General features: G+C 35.8%; 1 protein-coding gene and 1 non-coding gene across 7 annotated transcripts in view; one reads left to right on the top strand and one right to left on the bottom strand.

The window, feature by feature from the left end:
* Positions 1-16,146, bottom strand: part of FER (FER tyrosine kinase) — a 574,904-nt gene that overhangs the window by 278,232 nt on the left and 280,526 nt on the right. The window lies entirely within an intron of this gene.
* LOC111762078 (U6 spliceosomal RNA) lies at positions 12,708-12,814 on the top strand. The gene has a single exon (XR_002795288.1). It is a non-coding gene; the product is annotated as a U6 spliceosomal RNA (small nuclear RNA).

Genomic DNA, 16,146 nt, shown 5'->3' with positions numbered 1-16,146 from the left:
CAAGATTGCAAGAGTAGAGGAGCCTTTTAAAAGTTATTTCTGACCTTCAGGGAAGATGGCAGAGTAAGGAGCTCCAGGACACAGTCCTTCCACCAATTAAATAGGCAGAAAATGTGTGAAACAACCATTTTGAAACTCTGGAGGCCAGAGGAAAACCTTGGGCTATACTAGTATCAGATAAAATAGACTTCAAGTCAAAAACAGTTACAAGGATCAAAGATGGTCATTATATACTGATAAAGAGAACAAGTCAACAGGAATAAGTAACAATTATAAATATATAATTTATACAAAATATATGAGGCAAATACTGACAGATTTGAAGGGAAAAAATAATGGTTCTACATTAATAGCAAGAGTCTTCAATATTCCACTTTCAATAATGGATAGGACATCTAGTCAGAAGACCAATAAGGATAGACAGGACTTGAATTATACACTAAACTAATTAGACCAAACATATATTTAGAACACTGCACCAAAAAAAAAACAAAAAACAGACTACACATTCTTCTCAAGGGTACATGGATCATTCTCCAGGACACACCCCTATGTTGGGGTCACAAAACAAGTCTCAAAAAATTCAAATATACTGGAATCATAAAATGTATATTCTCTGATGATAGTGAAATTAAGCTAGAAAACAATATCAGAGGGAGACATGGGAAATTGTTGTATGTTGTGAAAATCAAACAACATACTCACACTTGGTTAAAAAGGAAACAAGAAATGAAGTCAGTAAATATCTTGAGGCGAATGAATATGAAAAAAAACATATCAAAACTTAAGATACAACAAAGGTAATGCTGAAGGGTAATGCTGAGGGGTAAATTTACAGCTTTAAATCAGAGGTTCTTAACCAGGGTCTGTGAGCTTGAAATGAAATTCAAAAAATCATTATTCTGTGGGGAAGTGTTGGTACAGGTGTGATATATTTATTAAATAATACATGGTATAATGTGGAGTTAATTTATTAAATAATACATGGTATAATGTGGACTTAGTAAGGGGTCCATGGTTTTCACCTGTTTGGCAAAGGGGTCTGTGGAACAAAAAACATTAAAAACCCTTGTTCTGGGAAACGGACTTTGGCCCAGTGGTTAGGGCGTCCGTCTACCATATGGGAGGTCTGCGGTTCAAACCCCGGGCCTCCTTGACCCGTGTGGAGCTGGCCATGCGCACTGCTGATGCGCGCAAGGAGTGCCATGCCACGCAAGGGTGTCCCCCGCGTGGGGGAGCCCCACGCGCAAGGAGTGCGCCCGTGAGGAAAGCCGCCCAGCGTGAAAAGAAAGAGCAGCCTGCCCAGGAATGGCACTGCCCACACTTCCCGTGCCGCTGACGACAACAGAAGCGGACAAAGAAACAAGACGCAGCAAATAGACACCAAGAACAGACAACCAGGGGAGGGGGGTAATTTAAATAAATAAATAAATCTTCTAAAAAATAAATAAATAAATAAAAAATAAATGAAAAATAAAAACCCTTGTTCTAAATGCTTACACTAAAAAACAAGAAAGACTTCAAATCAGAGACCTATTCTCAAAACTTGAAAAATTAGGAAAGGAAGAGCAAACTAAACCCAAAGTGAGCATAAGGAAGGAATAACAAAGAAGAGATAAATGAAATAAAAATAATGAGAGTGAATCAACAAAACCAAAAGTTAGTCCTCTGAAAAATTCAATAAAATTGACAAATGTTTAGCTATACTGAAAAATAAAAAGAAAGAAGACACAAATAATGAAAATAAAAAATGAAAAGGGGGACATTACTAGTCTAGCTAAAGGATTAAAAGAGGATACTATCAACAAAGTATATCAATAAACTAGATAACGTTGATGAAATAGACAAATTATTAGAAACATGTAAACTATCTGCAATGACTCAAACAGAAACAGAAGGTGTTAACAAATCAGTTACTAGTAAAGAGACTGAATCAGTAATGAAAAACCTCCCTACAAAGAAAAGCCCAGGACCAGATGGCTTTACAGGTAAACTCTACCAAAATTAATGACTTAAATCCAATTTTGCTCAAACTCTTCAAAAAAACTAAAAAGAATGGAACACTCCATAACTCATTCTATGAAGGAAACATCACCTTCATACCAAAGCGGAATAAATATTCTACAAGAAAGGAAAACTACAGCCCGATATCTCTTGAGAAGAGAGATGCAAAAATCCTCAACAAAACACTAGAAAACCAAATGCATCAGCAAATTAAAGAATTATACACCATGATCAAGGGGAATTTTTCCTTGGTATGCAAGGTTGGTTCAACATAAGAAAATCAATTAATGTAATATACAGCATTAACAAATTTTTTAAAAATGATCACCTCAATTGAGACAGAAAAGGCATGACAAAAGTACAGCAGCCTCTCTTTAAAAAAATACTTATAACACTAGAAATAGTAAGAAATTTCCTCAATTTGATAAATAATATCACATAATAAAAGCCCACAGCTAACAACCTAGCTAATGGTGAAAGGCTGAAAGCTTTCCTTCTAAGATCAGGAACAAGACAAAGATGCCCACTGTCACCACTGCATTCAACGCTGTATTAGAAAGTCCTTACCAGAGCAATTAAGCAGGAAAAAGAAACAGAAGGCATCCAAATTAGAAAGGAAAGTTTTAAAACCTTCCTTATTTACAGATGATATGATCCAATATACAGAAAATCCTGGAAAATCCACAAAAGTGCTCCTACAGCTAATAAATAAATTCATCAAACTGGTAGTGTACAAGATGATCATTCAAAATTCAGCAGTGTTTGTATACACATGCAATGAACAATCAGAAGAAGAAATCAAGAAAAATTACCAGTCACAATAGCAACTGAAAGTATTAGAATAAGCAAACTGAGAGTCAGAGTCTAGAATACTGCTTACTAGGGGGCAAGATGCGATAGGGAACGGGAAAGTTAAGGCTTAAAATGTACCAGATCCCTATCTGGAATGATGGAGAAGTTTTGGTAATGGATGGTGGTGATGGTAGCAAACACTGTGAATGCAACTAAAGGCACTAAAGTATATATCTGAATATGATTAAAATGGGAAATGTTAGACTGTATACATGGTAAAAGAACAGAAGTTCTAAAAATCCATGGAACTACACTACACAATGAACCCTAAGTTAAACCATGGACTTTAGTTAATAGTACAACTATAAAAATGTGCTATCATGAAATGTAACAAATGTTCCACACCAATGCAAAATGTTGATGGTGGGGTGGTGTATGGTGTATGGGAATTCTGTATTTTATGCATGATTGTACTGTAAACCCACAACTTCTCTAAATAAAATTTTTTAAAAAATTTTAAGTTAATTCTATGGAATACTCGGATAACTCTACTGAGTAACTCACAGCCCAGTATTATGGATATTAAGGAATGATTCTAATGGTATCCAACTGAACTGATTCCAAGGGCAAAAACAAAAAACAAAATCAGTATAAATTCTTTTTTAAAAAAGAGAGCAGAAGATTACTAGATAGTGGGTAAATAAGAAACCATTAGAGGCTACCATTAGAAAATATCGCTACCATAAAACTGTGAGTTCCATGGTTTGAACATGAAGTTCCCATGTTCATGAAAATTATAACTGATCTTTGCTGATCTTAATTCTATTTTGCCATTAATTTCTATCATCACCAATCAAGGTTCAAGGATGTCCACATGATTTTAGTTTCTCCTTATGGGCATTCCTTTCATTAAACCTAATTTTTGGTCTAGTTTTAATATATACCAGTTGTTACATAACTAACAAAGAATAACAAAGTTTCATTTTCTCTAAAGCTTATAAATACATATGAATGAGGTTTCCCATTTTAAACATCACTTGAAGATATCTTTTTAATGCCTTTGGTCTTTCAAATTTTAATCCTATCAATTTGATGGCATTAAAATTCATAGCATGCACATTTAGTCTAAGTAAAAGAATATGTGGGACAAGTCTTTGTGATACAATTAAATTGTTCCCTTTAAGGACAACATAACAGGAGGTGAACTCTCGTTTAGTTAATATGATAAAGACAGATAAATGGTTCTCTTAAAAAGTGAAAACAAGTCATGTCTGTTCTGTATTTCATTTACCCTTCAGAATAGGTTAATACAGAACAGTAATTTGCAAATAAGGAATATTAAATATTACATAAATGGCAGGGATTGCTTCACCACTTTAAAGTTAATATCAGAGATAAATCTTATAAAGGTGTCAAATGAATTTTATGGAACTAATCAAGTATAGTTTGCAGTGGAATAAAATACAGATAAACTGAACAAGAATGAATCAAAAAAGCTTTCTATTTTAGAAACATTTATATAGTTTGCTTAACTACATGAAAAAGTAACTTCTAATATAGAACAATAAAAGAAGGAAATGAATATATGGAAAATTATTATATAAATGGAAAGGAAACAATATATATTTCTAAAGGGATTTTATTCATAGATAGAAACCGTGTTTCACTTCAGGTATGTTAAAGTTAAAATTTCTAAATGATTCGGAAAACAGTATATGAACACATTTTGGTTACAAATTTTTTATCAAATGGTATATCAAACATTTATTAAATGCCTAGATTTTCTCAAAAATAAATGTTTAGTGAATGTCAATTATATGCTTGACGGTGCTGAAACAAAAATGAGTAAAAATTGGAAAAGTATGTTCTCAATGCATAAATCCAGTATTATGCTCAAGAGCTCATTATTTAATGGGGATGTCAGATATACAGAACTAATAATAATAAAAGACTAAATAAAATGAGTGCTATAACTACAACAAAATTACATGTGAGCCCAGAAGAGGGGGACATTTTTATGGAATATGTATGCATATGTATTGCAAATATTCTACTAATAATGAAAATAGAAACTGTGCGTCATCATCAGAGGTTTTCCACCTCAGAAGAAGACTATAGTGGGGATGGGAAAGGTGTAGTAATAAATTAGAAGGATTATGTGACTAAGGAGACTAATCCAGCATGACAGCAGAGCAGATACTCTCTTCCCTCACTGTCAAACTTCTATACTTCTCAACGCACCTCACCCATGACCTACCACATCTCCTCTGCCCTGTCCACTTCTACTTAAAGTACCAATCTGTCTCAGAATTCATTTCTCACTTTTTTTTGGTAGAGTCTTCTTGCTTTCTCTATCTCACTATCTAAGTACATTGATAACTGGAATGATTAGAACACCAGATATGTTCTCAATGCCTAGGTCCAAGATCTGAAAAGGAAGAAATAAAAAGAAATGGTGACATAGTTAAATTAAATAATTATGGGGAAGTGGACTTGGCCCAGTGGTTAGGGTGTCCGTCTACCACATGGGAGGTCTGCGGTTCAAACCCCAGGCCTCCATGACCCGTGTGGAGCGCAGTGCTGATGCGCGCAAGGAGGGCCACGCCATGCAGGGGTGTCCCCTGGATAGGGGAGCCCCATGAGCAAGGAGTGCACTCTGTAAGGAGAGCCGCCCAGCGCGAAAGAAAGTTCAGCCTGGCCAGGAATGGCGCCACACACAGGGAGAGCTGACACAGCAAGATGATGCAACAAAAAGAAACACAATTCCCATGCCGGTGACAACAGAGGCGGGCAAAGGAAAACATGCAGCAAATGGACACAGAGAACAGACAACTGGGGTGGGGGGGGGAGATAAATAAATGAATAAATAAATATATTTTTAAAAATTAAGTAATTATGAACTGACATTTTGCAAAATAATAATAATTTTTAAATGTTGGCAACATATTGTAGATTTTTTTTCATAAGGACAAATCGTGAGTGACGAAGCAATACTTCAACAATAACCCATTCCATATTAAGTGTTTTTTTCACTCAGTGTATGGATCCTTTACCAATTTAGATAAATGGCAAACTGTTTAGGTATATAAATAAGATGAGATATTTATAAATAGGCATAATCCACTGGTATTTTTAAATACATTAATGCTAATTTTATTAATATTTTGATCATAAATCTGGAATCCTAAAATTATATATTCTGTTCCTTGAAATATATAGAAAAATTATGATGAAGAATGTTCTCTACTAAGTTGCATTTTAATATTATACCTATAGCTATTATTAAAGGACACTAAAAGCAATGACCGATGATCTCCATTACTAAATTGTTTAAAAATGTTGAGGATATTGTTACCCAAAATTCCAAGAGAGAAATCTGATTCAGAACTTAATGTTAGTAAAACTGTGCTTAAAATAAATAACATTCCTCCTTCCTAATCATGAAAATTAGTTAAGTTTTTCTGTAACAGCTTCCTGAAAGCTTAGAGCTAAAGTTGAAGCTCAACACAGAAATTATTATATAGTGATCTTTAAGAGTTTGTATTTTGTGTTTTATTTGCTGTTCTTAAATCTCCACCTTAACTTATTTTTCTATGATACTGACAATCTGTTTCTATTTCTATTTTAGCATCACTTTACTGTCAAATAATTTGGTCAGAACTACACAGTTCTATGTGAAATACAGTGAAATGAAAATAAAAATAATTTGGAAAAAACCAAAAAACTTTAATGCTTATATTTTTTACTATAAATAAATGGCACTTAGTTTCACGACCATGAAATTGATTTGTCTCTTTAAATGTGCAAATTAATTCCTTAACTTCATTCACCCCTTGCTTATAGGACATTTTCCATATATATATTTTAATCCTAATATTCAAGGATCTCAAAAATATGAATTGAATCTAAACTTTTCAGATTACACATCATCACAAACCAGATTAAACTAAGTCTGGGGCTTTCCCATGTTTTAGATTATCCCCTAACCCCAACCTCGAATAATTTTCCTACTATTTCTGCCCATCATCAAAATCTATTTCAAGCCCATCTCTTCTATGAACCATTCCCAGGCCATTTTTAACTCTCCTATATTCCAAAAGCATATACTGCTGTTTCAAAATTTTGTTTTTATTTAATTTTTAAATACTTTATATAAGATTTTTTTTTTGGCTTAGTAATATGCTTTATTTTTTCTTCTTATTTTCTTTTAAATGTTACATTCGAAAAATATGAGTCCCCATATTCCCCCCACCTCACCCACCCCACCCTTCTCATATTAACAACCTCTTCCATCATCACGGCACATCCACTGCACCTGGTGAATAAATAATGAAGCACCACTGCACCACATGGACTGTGGTCCACATTGTAGTCCACATTCTCCCCCAGTCCACACAGTGGGCCACAAAAAGACACACAACGTCCAGCATCCATCCCTGCAGCATGACCCAGAACAACTCCAAATCCTGGAAATGCCCCCACACCATATCTCTTCTACCATCTCCCTACCATCAGCAGCCACTGTGGCCACCCTCTCCACATCACTACTACAATTTCTTCCATTACTAATCACAATAGTTCCCCAGCAGAACACCAGTAAGTCCACTCTAATTCATACTCTATTCCTCCAGCCTGTGGACTCTGAGATGGTTATGTCCAGTCCCCCTCTACACATCAAGCTGGGGTTTAGATTCCACATGGATGATGGATGCAATTCTTCTGCTTGCAGCTGTAGGCACTCTTGGCTCCCTGGAGTGGTGGTTGACCTTCTTCACCTCCTTGTTAGCTGGCCGGGGTAAGTCCAACAAACCAGAGGGTAGGAGCCACAAGTCTGCTTAGGCCCAGGGTCTGGCCATCGCATGGATAGTTCAGAGATTCAGGTCTCCTGAGTATACACCTACCCAAATGCCAACCACAGGTCCAGTAAACATAAAAGAAGAGGCATGTGTAGAAAGGTCATATCCATGTCCAACTCCATCACACTCAGAAACACAAACTCCAAAGAGGGCCAACTGACATGGCCTTGAACTCCAGAGCCATCTGCCATGACCATAAAACCTGTGGGTCTCTGCAGCCCTCAGGAGAACCAGCACCTGGGTTTCCATCTACCTTGGCTGTCCCTGGTACCTTGCTGAGGAGTGCAAAAGCATCACCCCTCTGATGACCTCCTGACTCTTTTTTGGAGACTCATAGCCATATAATCTCACTTGTCCTTTCCATTTCCCCCTTTTATCCAAAGTCAAAAAGCAGTTTTTAACACCTGAAATTACATGTAGGCTGAGATATTCTGCTGGTCTGAGTTGACCCTTTCATTCAAGGTCTTTTTCCAGTTACATCATCAGCTGGTGCTCGGTAGTAATCCCTTGGCACCAGGGATGCTCATCCCTGGGAGTCATGTCCCACTGTGGGGAAGGCAATGCATCTACATGCTGAGTTGGGCTTAGAGAGTGGCCACATTTGAGCAACATGGAGGCTCTCAGGAGGTAACTCTTAGGCACCCCACAGCTCTAGGCCTAGTTCATATTTCAGGCACACAGGCTCATAATTGGAGCTATCGGTATCAAGGGCGCATCATTGGACCATCCATCTTTGTTGGTCTTTGCCATTGCACTTGGGGGATTGTTGCTGTTCCATTGGGAAATGTGATAGAGCTCCCCTGGCTAGGAACTCAGCATTCTCTCAGTTGTCATTTCCAACTGATACCACTTTGAAAATATTCAAACCTTTCTATGTACCCTGTATACATGCCCCAGGGAACTCCCTCCCAACCACATGCCCCCCACCAATAACACCCCACACAAGTGTTCCTCCCCCACCATAGTTGAACCTCTCTGTGGTCCAAAACTTCTTCAAAAAGGAAGCCCAATATACTGCCAGGTTCCATTAATAGTAAAATGGAATATAGCAATGGGTTTAAAGGTTAGATATAGAATACATAGTAATTTAGAAAAAGTAAATAAAGGAAAAATAAATTAGGGTGTCAAAAAAGGAAAAAATGAAAAATCTTTGTTTTTGACACTGCCTTTCATCACTGCTATAGGTGTTGCCCTGTATGTACAGTGGCAAGGCAATTTCTTCCAAAAACTAAATTTATTGTATGAGACATACTTTAATATCATAGAATGCATCATATTTAGGAAATAAAATTGTTCTGAAAATTTCATTTCAGTATACACACAAGCATACATACCAACATCCACAATTTTATGTGTGCTGGACTCGATATGAAATATAGTTTCTTACTACATATTTTGAGAAAAAACAGCTTTAAAAACACTACTTTATACCATTTCCATGAACATTATCTACTGTATTATACATTTTAGGAAAAAAATTTCACTTTACAAAATAATAACATAGTCAATGAAAAAAAATTCACAAACTACACTTAAGCAATGAAAAATACATAACTCCTCCAACCCAAAATTATTGTTAAACTACTGACATTGCTGAGACTGTAGAGCTTATAATGTATGCTAATTTGGGTTGTAATAAAAAGATCATGAATAGGAAGCAATTGGTTTTGAATCAAAACTCTGAAACTCATAAGAAATGTAATACTAGGTAAATTATATTCTGAGTTTCCTCACATAAAAATGGTGAAAATATTAATACTCAACTCAGTTGTAAAGATTTAATAAGACAATCTATGTATTGTTAATAAATGCTTTTTCTCTTCTTTCACAATTTAAAATACAATTCCAAATGTGCCTTCTGTTCTGATTTTTCTGTTTTGAAAAATGCTATTGAACTAAAAAAGTATATGCTACTTTACAGTTTTCAACATACATCTACACAAATTTTCTCACATGATCTTTGCAAAAACCATGTGGGATTACTATAGGCTACAGATGACTTTAGTAGGCTGCCTTGCCCAAGAGCATGTGGCTCATCATGGAATAGGTTCTCTTTGCTAAATCCCAGGCCCATATGGAGATTTGTGTATTCTTACGAATTTCTAGGAGAGCATTTTGTCTTTGTTTGTGCTCTTCCACTCACAACAGACCTAATTAATTGATCCAAAAGAGCCAATTAAATAGATCATAACAGTGGGTAATCTGGATCACAATTCTTTTTTCTAAACTGTAGGTTTCCACAAGTGGAAATCTAATTTGACATGATATTTAATTGTATTATGGTAAATAGCTAAAAGAAAGATTGCTCTTTGTCTTCAAATTTTAAACACACATTTTTTTAAAATCCTATACAAATTACAGCATAAAAGGATTAATAACAAAAGTACTATAAACATAAATCTCTTATTTTTGAGAGACCCATTATGAAAACATGTAAAATTTTATGCTGAGCTTCTGCTCACATGAAAGGAATTTCTTAGTGACAAATTAAACTGATCTTTTCATATACTATATATTAGTTATTAAGTTACTCCTAATCTTTGTTCATCTTGCATCATTCTCCCAACCCTTCCCCAACCACTCTGCTCATGCTATACTAGCCTCTGCAGTTCCTTAGTCACACCAAGGAACATTTTTGGCTCTGATACACATGGACAATAGTTAGCCAGTAAACACCAATACGGTTTATCAGATTTACAGTCAGCATCTATTCTTTTAGGTTGATATCTATGCTTACTAACTGTAATATACTTTTACTTTTACCCTTACATATAATCACATAGATCAACTCTTGGTTTGATTCACATCTCTGCTCAAAATTCATTAGGAAGCCTTCTTTGACCATAACATTTAAAAATAGCAGCTCTCCCTAATACACATCCGCACACATATCACCTAACTCCTGACCATATTCTCTGCACTAATCATTCATTATCTCCTTACCTTGCTTCATTTTCATAGCATTTATTGTGCTCTGACATAATATATAACATTTCCCAGCACATAGAAAATACTAAGCAAATATTTGCTAATAAATAAAGGTTGAACTACATATATTTTCCAATATTCTGTTTATTAACTTTAAATATTATGTTCATAATTATCTAATGAATCTTAACTAATGAAGGAACATGAAAGATTGTTTTTAAGGAAATGGAATTCCTTGTTTCCATAAAATGTTTAATTAAAAAAGCCTTAAAAAATATAAGCCTCTATAAAAGGAAAATGATTGACCAGTAATATTAGAAGAGTCAAGCTGTATTATATACATTAAGGCAGAATAAACTTTGTCTTTAAGCCATCTACATCTAAATTTAAATTTTTTAAAAAATGAATACATTTGGGGAAGTGGATGTGACTCAATCGATTGGGTTCCCGTCTACAATATGGGAGGCCCTGGGTTCGCGCCCCAGGGCCTCCTAGTGAAGGCAAGCTGGCCCGCGCCCACAGAGAGCTGATGGCCCACGCCTGCGGAGAGCTGGCACAGCAAGATGACACAACAAAGGGACACAAGCAGACAGAGAAGAAAGAAAAGTGAGTGGATACAGAAAACAGACAGCAAGCGGCAGGGGGGGATAAATAAATAAAATAAATTTTTAAAACAATGAATACATCTATAGCTTTCCATTCTTATGAACTGTTCTTTGTTTCTATGCATCCTCTCAGAAATGCTGTTATGACTGATTTGCCTCTTATGACAAGTTATAAGTTTTAGCCACAGAGAGATTTACTCACCTCACAAATCTGCCTCTAATATTCAGGCATTCTAGTTCTGGTAGAAGGCTGTTGTTATGAATAGAATTGTATTCCCTGAAAAGATATGTTTAGATTTTAACCTCCTATCCTGTGAATGTGATCTTATTTAAAATAGGATTAATTAAGATGCTATTAGTTAAAATAAGGGAAAACTGGATTAGGGTGGGTCCTAATCTAATATGACTGGTGTTCTTATTAGAAGGGGAGAACTAGACACAGACAAAAGACAAAGGCAAAAGACAAAAGACAGACATGTGACAAAGGCAGAGATTAAGTTATGCCATGGATTGCTGTGAAGCGACCCCTCAGAAACTACAGATCTCACAGGGAAATGGCCATCTTGACACCTTGAATTTGGACTTCTGGCCATGCCAAGCTGTGACACAACAAATTTATGCTGTTTAAGCCACCAAGTATGTGGTACTTTCTTATGGAAGCCCTAGGAAACTAAGACAGTTTGGGGTACTAAGAAAACGTGGTGCTGCTATTACAAATACTGAAATATATGGAAGTGCCTTTAGAATTGGATAATAAATAGAGGCTGGAAGAATTTTGAGACACTTGATCGAAAAAAGCCTAGAGTACTTAGAAAAGACTTGGTAGAAACATGGGTGTTAAAAAAGATTCCGTTGAGATCTTAGAATAAAATGATGAATGTGTTATTGGAAATTGGAGGAAGCCTGGCAGGCAAGTGATTTGTTTAAGGTCAAGATGATGGCTCTCTACCTAATTCATTAATCATGAACTTGTTTTTGCTTTAATTTCCATTTAGAAAGAGATTTCTTTCTTGAAACAGCTAAATCTGAAGAAACATTAAAAATAAAGCAAATGACCTTTGAGTACCATTTAAATGTTCAAGTTGAACTAGATGTCTTTCTTATCTATATTTTAAATCACTTTAAGCAGTTTATTCTAGACTCTGTGATCTAGACAGAAGTTAAGAACATGGGCTCAAATACTAGCTCTGTCTCTTATTAGTTATCTTGGACAAGTCAATTAACATTTTAAGCCTCAGTTCCTCATGTATAATAATGTATGGGGTTAATAACAATACTTTTCTCATAGGAATAAGTGAGGGTTAAATGAGATAATGCATATTAAAAAACTCAACAAGAAACCAGCTTTTAGCAATTGATCAATGAATTCAATCCTTCAACAAATACTTACTGACTCCCTACTCTAACCAGGCAGCACTGTTCCAGGCACTGGGAATACAGCTACACTGATTGTTAAATATAAAATTCTGGCCCCTAAAGAACTTACATTTCACTTGAGGGATACAGTTAAAAAAACACCATAGTACTTTCTTCAGCAGCACAAATACTAAAATTGGAATGATACAGAGAAGATTTGCATGGCCCCTGAGCAAGGATGACATGCAAACTTCTGAAGTGTTCCATATTTTTTTGTGCAGTGCAAAGAGTAAACCATAATGCAAACTATAAGCCATGGTTAGGAGCAATACTTCAATATTTGATCATCAATTTTAACAAATGCACCACACTAATGATAGATGTTGTGAATGAGCATAAGTGTGGGAAGGGGAGGGGGTGGGATATATGGGAATCCCCTATATTTTCGATGTAATATTTATGTAATCTAAAGCTTCTTTAAAAAATAAAGAGAAAAAAATCATATAATACAATACCAGGTAAATGTAACTGTGGCAAAGAGAAATTAAGAAGGGAAAAAAAGGAATAAGGTGTTATTTTACACATGGTAGTCAGAAAAGTCTTCTCTAAAGAGTTTGCACAGAAAACTGAACAAATAACAGACCATGAGCATGTTCAATGTGTTGGCTATTATAAAGATAATGATGAAGATGTTAGGTGATCAAAGATACCTGTTTACAACAATTCTTACATCTTCCACGTATTTATGCTGGCTTGGGAGGCAGTATAAAGGAAATCAGTGGAAGCAGAGAAGGTTAGAGATGGGTGACTTGGGCACCTACTAGCTTCATAGTCATGAAAAAGCTAAATAATTTCTCTGTCTAGTTTTCTAAATGAATATGGACAAGGATATAAAGATAAGAAATCTACTATGGGTAAAAAGTATCTTCATTGTACTGAATATCTTTGTTCTTTTTTAAATTTATTTTAAATTTTTATTTATTTTGTGAATATTTAAATCTAAAATAAACTAGAATTGAAGTTTATATATCCATATGTGCAATTAATTATATAAAACTCTTGTCACTTACAGTACTGGAGGGGAAGGCAATGGAGTAGAAGGAGAGGTTAAAAATTACCCCTATGGGAAACGGACTTTGGCCCAGTGGTTAGGGCGTCCGTCTACCATATGGGAGGCCCGCGGTTCAAGCCCCGGGCCTCCTTGACCCGCGTGGAGCTGGCCCATGCGCAGTGCTGATGCGCACAAGGAGTGCCGTGCCACACAGGGGTGTCCCCCGCGTAGGGGAGCCCCACGCGCAAGGAGTGCACCCATAAGGAGAGCCGCCCAGCGCAAAGTAGGGAGCAGCCTGCCAAGGAATGGCGCCGCCCACACTTCCCGTGCCGCTGACGACAACAGAAGCGGACCAAGAAACAAGACGCAGCAAACAGACACCAAGAACAGACAACCAGGGGAGGGGGGGGGTTTAAATAAATAAATAAATCTTTAAAAAAAAAAAAAAAAGACGCAGCAAAAAGACACAGAAAACAGACAACCGGGGGAGGGGAGGGGAATTAAAATAAATAAAAATAAATCTTTAAAAAAAAAAAAAAATTACCCCTAGAGGTTTATGGTTTGAAAAGCTGGGTGCTTGCTGGTACCATATGCTAAAAATAAGAACAAATTTGGAGTTAAAGGTGATAAAATTAGTATGAGGTAAAAAGTAGGCAGTAGGCAATTTGAGCTTTTGGAAAGATATAAATCTGAACTAGAAATATAAATTTGCAAGTCATTGACATATAAATAGCAAATGAAGCCATGAAAATAGGTCATCTTGACTATAGAGAAAAAACTCTGCTAAACAATCACATTGGTAGGAAAAGTGGAAGTTTTTTGTTTTGTTTTTTTTTGGTAATTTTTAAAAATTTATTGAGGTCTATCACTCATATATAAACACACATAAACAATAAGTGTATAGTAATAGTTGTGAACTTACAAAACAAACATATAACATCATACAGCATTCTCACACCTCACCCTACCACCAATACCTTCCCTTATTGTGAAACATTTTTAAATAAAGATTAAAGAGAATCCTCAAAATATTACTACTAAACAAAGTATCTTACATTTGGTGTATATCTCCCCAACCCAGCCTATTATTATTACTACTGCTACTGCTGCTACTACTACTACTACTACTACTACTACTACTACTACTACTACTACTACTATATCATTTATACATAAACATACAGAAACAATAAGTGTATAATAAAAGTTGTGACCTTACAAAGCAAAATGCATAACATCATACAGGGGTCCCATACATCAACCTACCACCAATACTTTGCACTGTTTTGAGACATTTGTTACAAATTATGAAAGAATATTGTCAAAATCTTACCACTGGGAAGCAGCTGTGGCTCAATCAGTTGGGCTCCCGTCCACCATACGGGAGGCTCTGGGGTTCACGTCCCAGGGCCTACTTGTGAAGGCAGGCTCACCCACACACTGCGGAGGGCTGCCCGGCCCACAACCACCGCAGAGCACCACCCAACCCACAGATGCCATGGAGCACCGCCCAGACCGCAAGCATGGAGAGCTGATTCAGCAAGATGACGCAACAACAACAACAACAACAAAAGAGGGAGACAGGCAAAAAAACACAGAAGAGTGTGCAGCAAATGGACACAGAAAGCAGACAGCAAGCAAGCGGCAAGGGGGGAGGTGAAATAAAATAAATACAGACATAGAAGACTACGCAACAAATGGACACAGAGAGCAGACAGCACGCAAAAAGCCACAAGGGGGTGGGGATGTAAAAAGAAAAATCTTACTACTAACTATAGTCCTTATCATACATTAGTTATATTCCCCCCCCAACCCACCGCATTATTTTTTAAATATATTTTTATGACAGAAGTTGTAAACTTAAAAAATAATCATGCACATGTGCAGAAATCCCATAGAACATCCCTCTATCAACACACCACACCATGGTGGAACATTTGTTACAAATTATGAGACAAAAATCATCAGACTATTAACACTGGTAGATTTTTTGTTGTTGTTTTTTTGCTAGAGAAAAAAATGTGACAATCTGTCACAGACTACAGGTGAATTTCTATGGGGTTTTAGGTAAGTAGAGTGGAAAAATGTAATAGAAATATATGAATAAAGAATGAGCCAATTTCATAACTTTAGAGTATTTTACAAGATCAATTCCTTAGCCACAGAATTAGAACATTTAACAACTCAGAGTCAAAATCTTCTGTAAGAAGAATAAATAAAGCTCAGTCCTTCAATTTGAAGACTTAGAAAATATAATAAAAGTACAAATACAGACATTATTTTCTAGACTAACAAAGACAAATATATGATTATTTAAAAATTTTAAATTAGATGAATATGGATTATACCCTAATATTCTGGGGAATAACACTTGCTTCCAATTAAGAGCCATCTGCAGAAAAATAAAAATCAAATCATCAAATATTAACTTATCAAATTGTTTGGCTTTCCTGTTCCTATATTGTTCTTAATATTAAATGTCCACCAAAAAAAAGGACTCTTCCAGATTCCAACCCAATATCTTATTCCCAACACCAGTAAAACACTGATAATG

Source organism: Dasypus novemcinctus, chromosome 2, assembly GCF_030445035.2.
Source record: "Dasypus novemcinctus isolate mDasNov1 chromosome 2, mDasNov1.1.hap2, whole genome shotgun sequence".
NCBI classification, from domain to species: Eukaryota; Metazoa; Chordata; class Mammalia; order Cingulata; family Dasypodidae; genus Dasypus; species Dasypus novemcinctus.
Note: the sequence above shows the minus strand (reverse complement) of the source record. Positions and strands in the feature narration are given on the sequence as shown.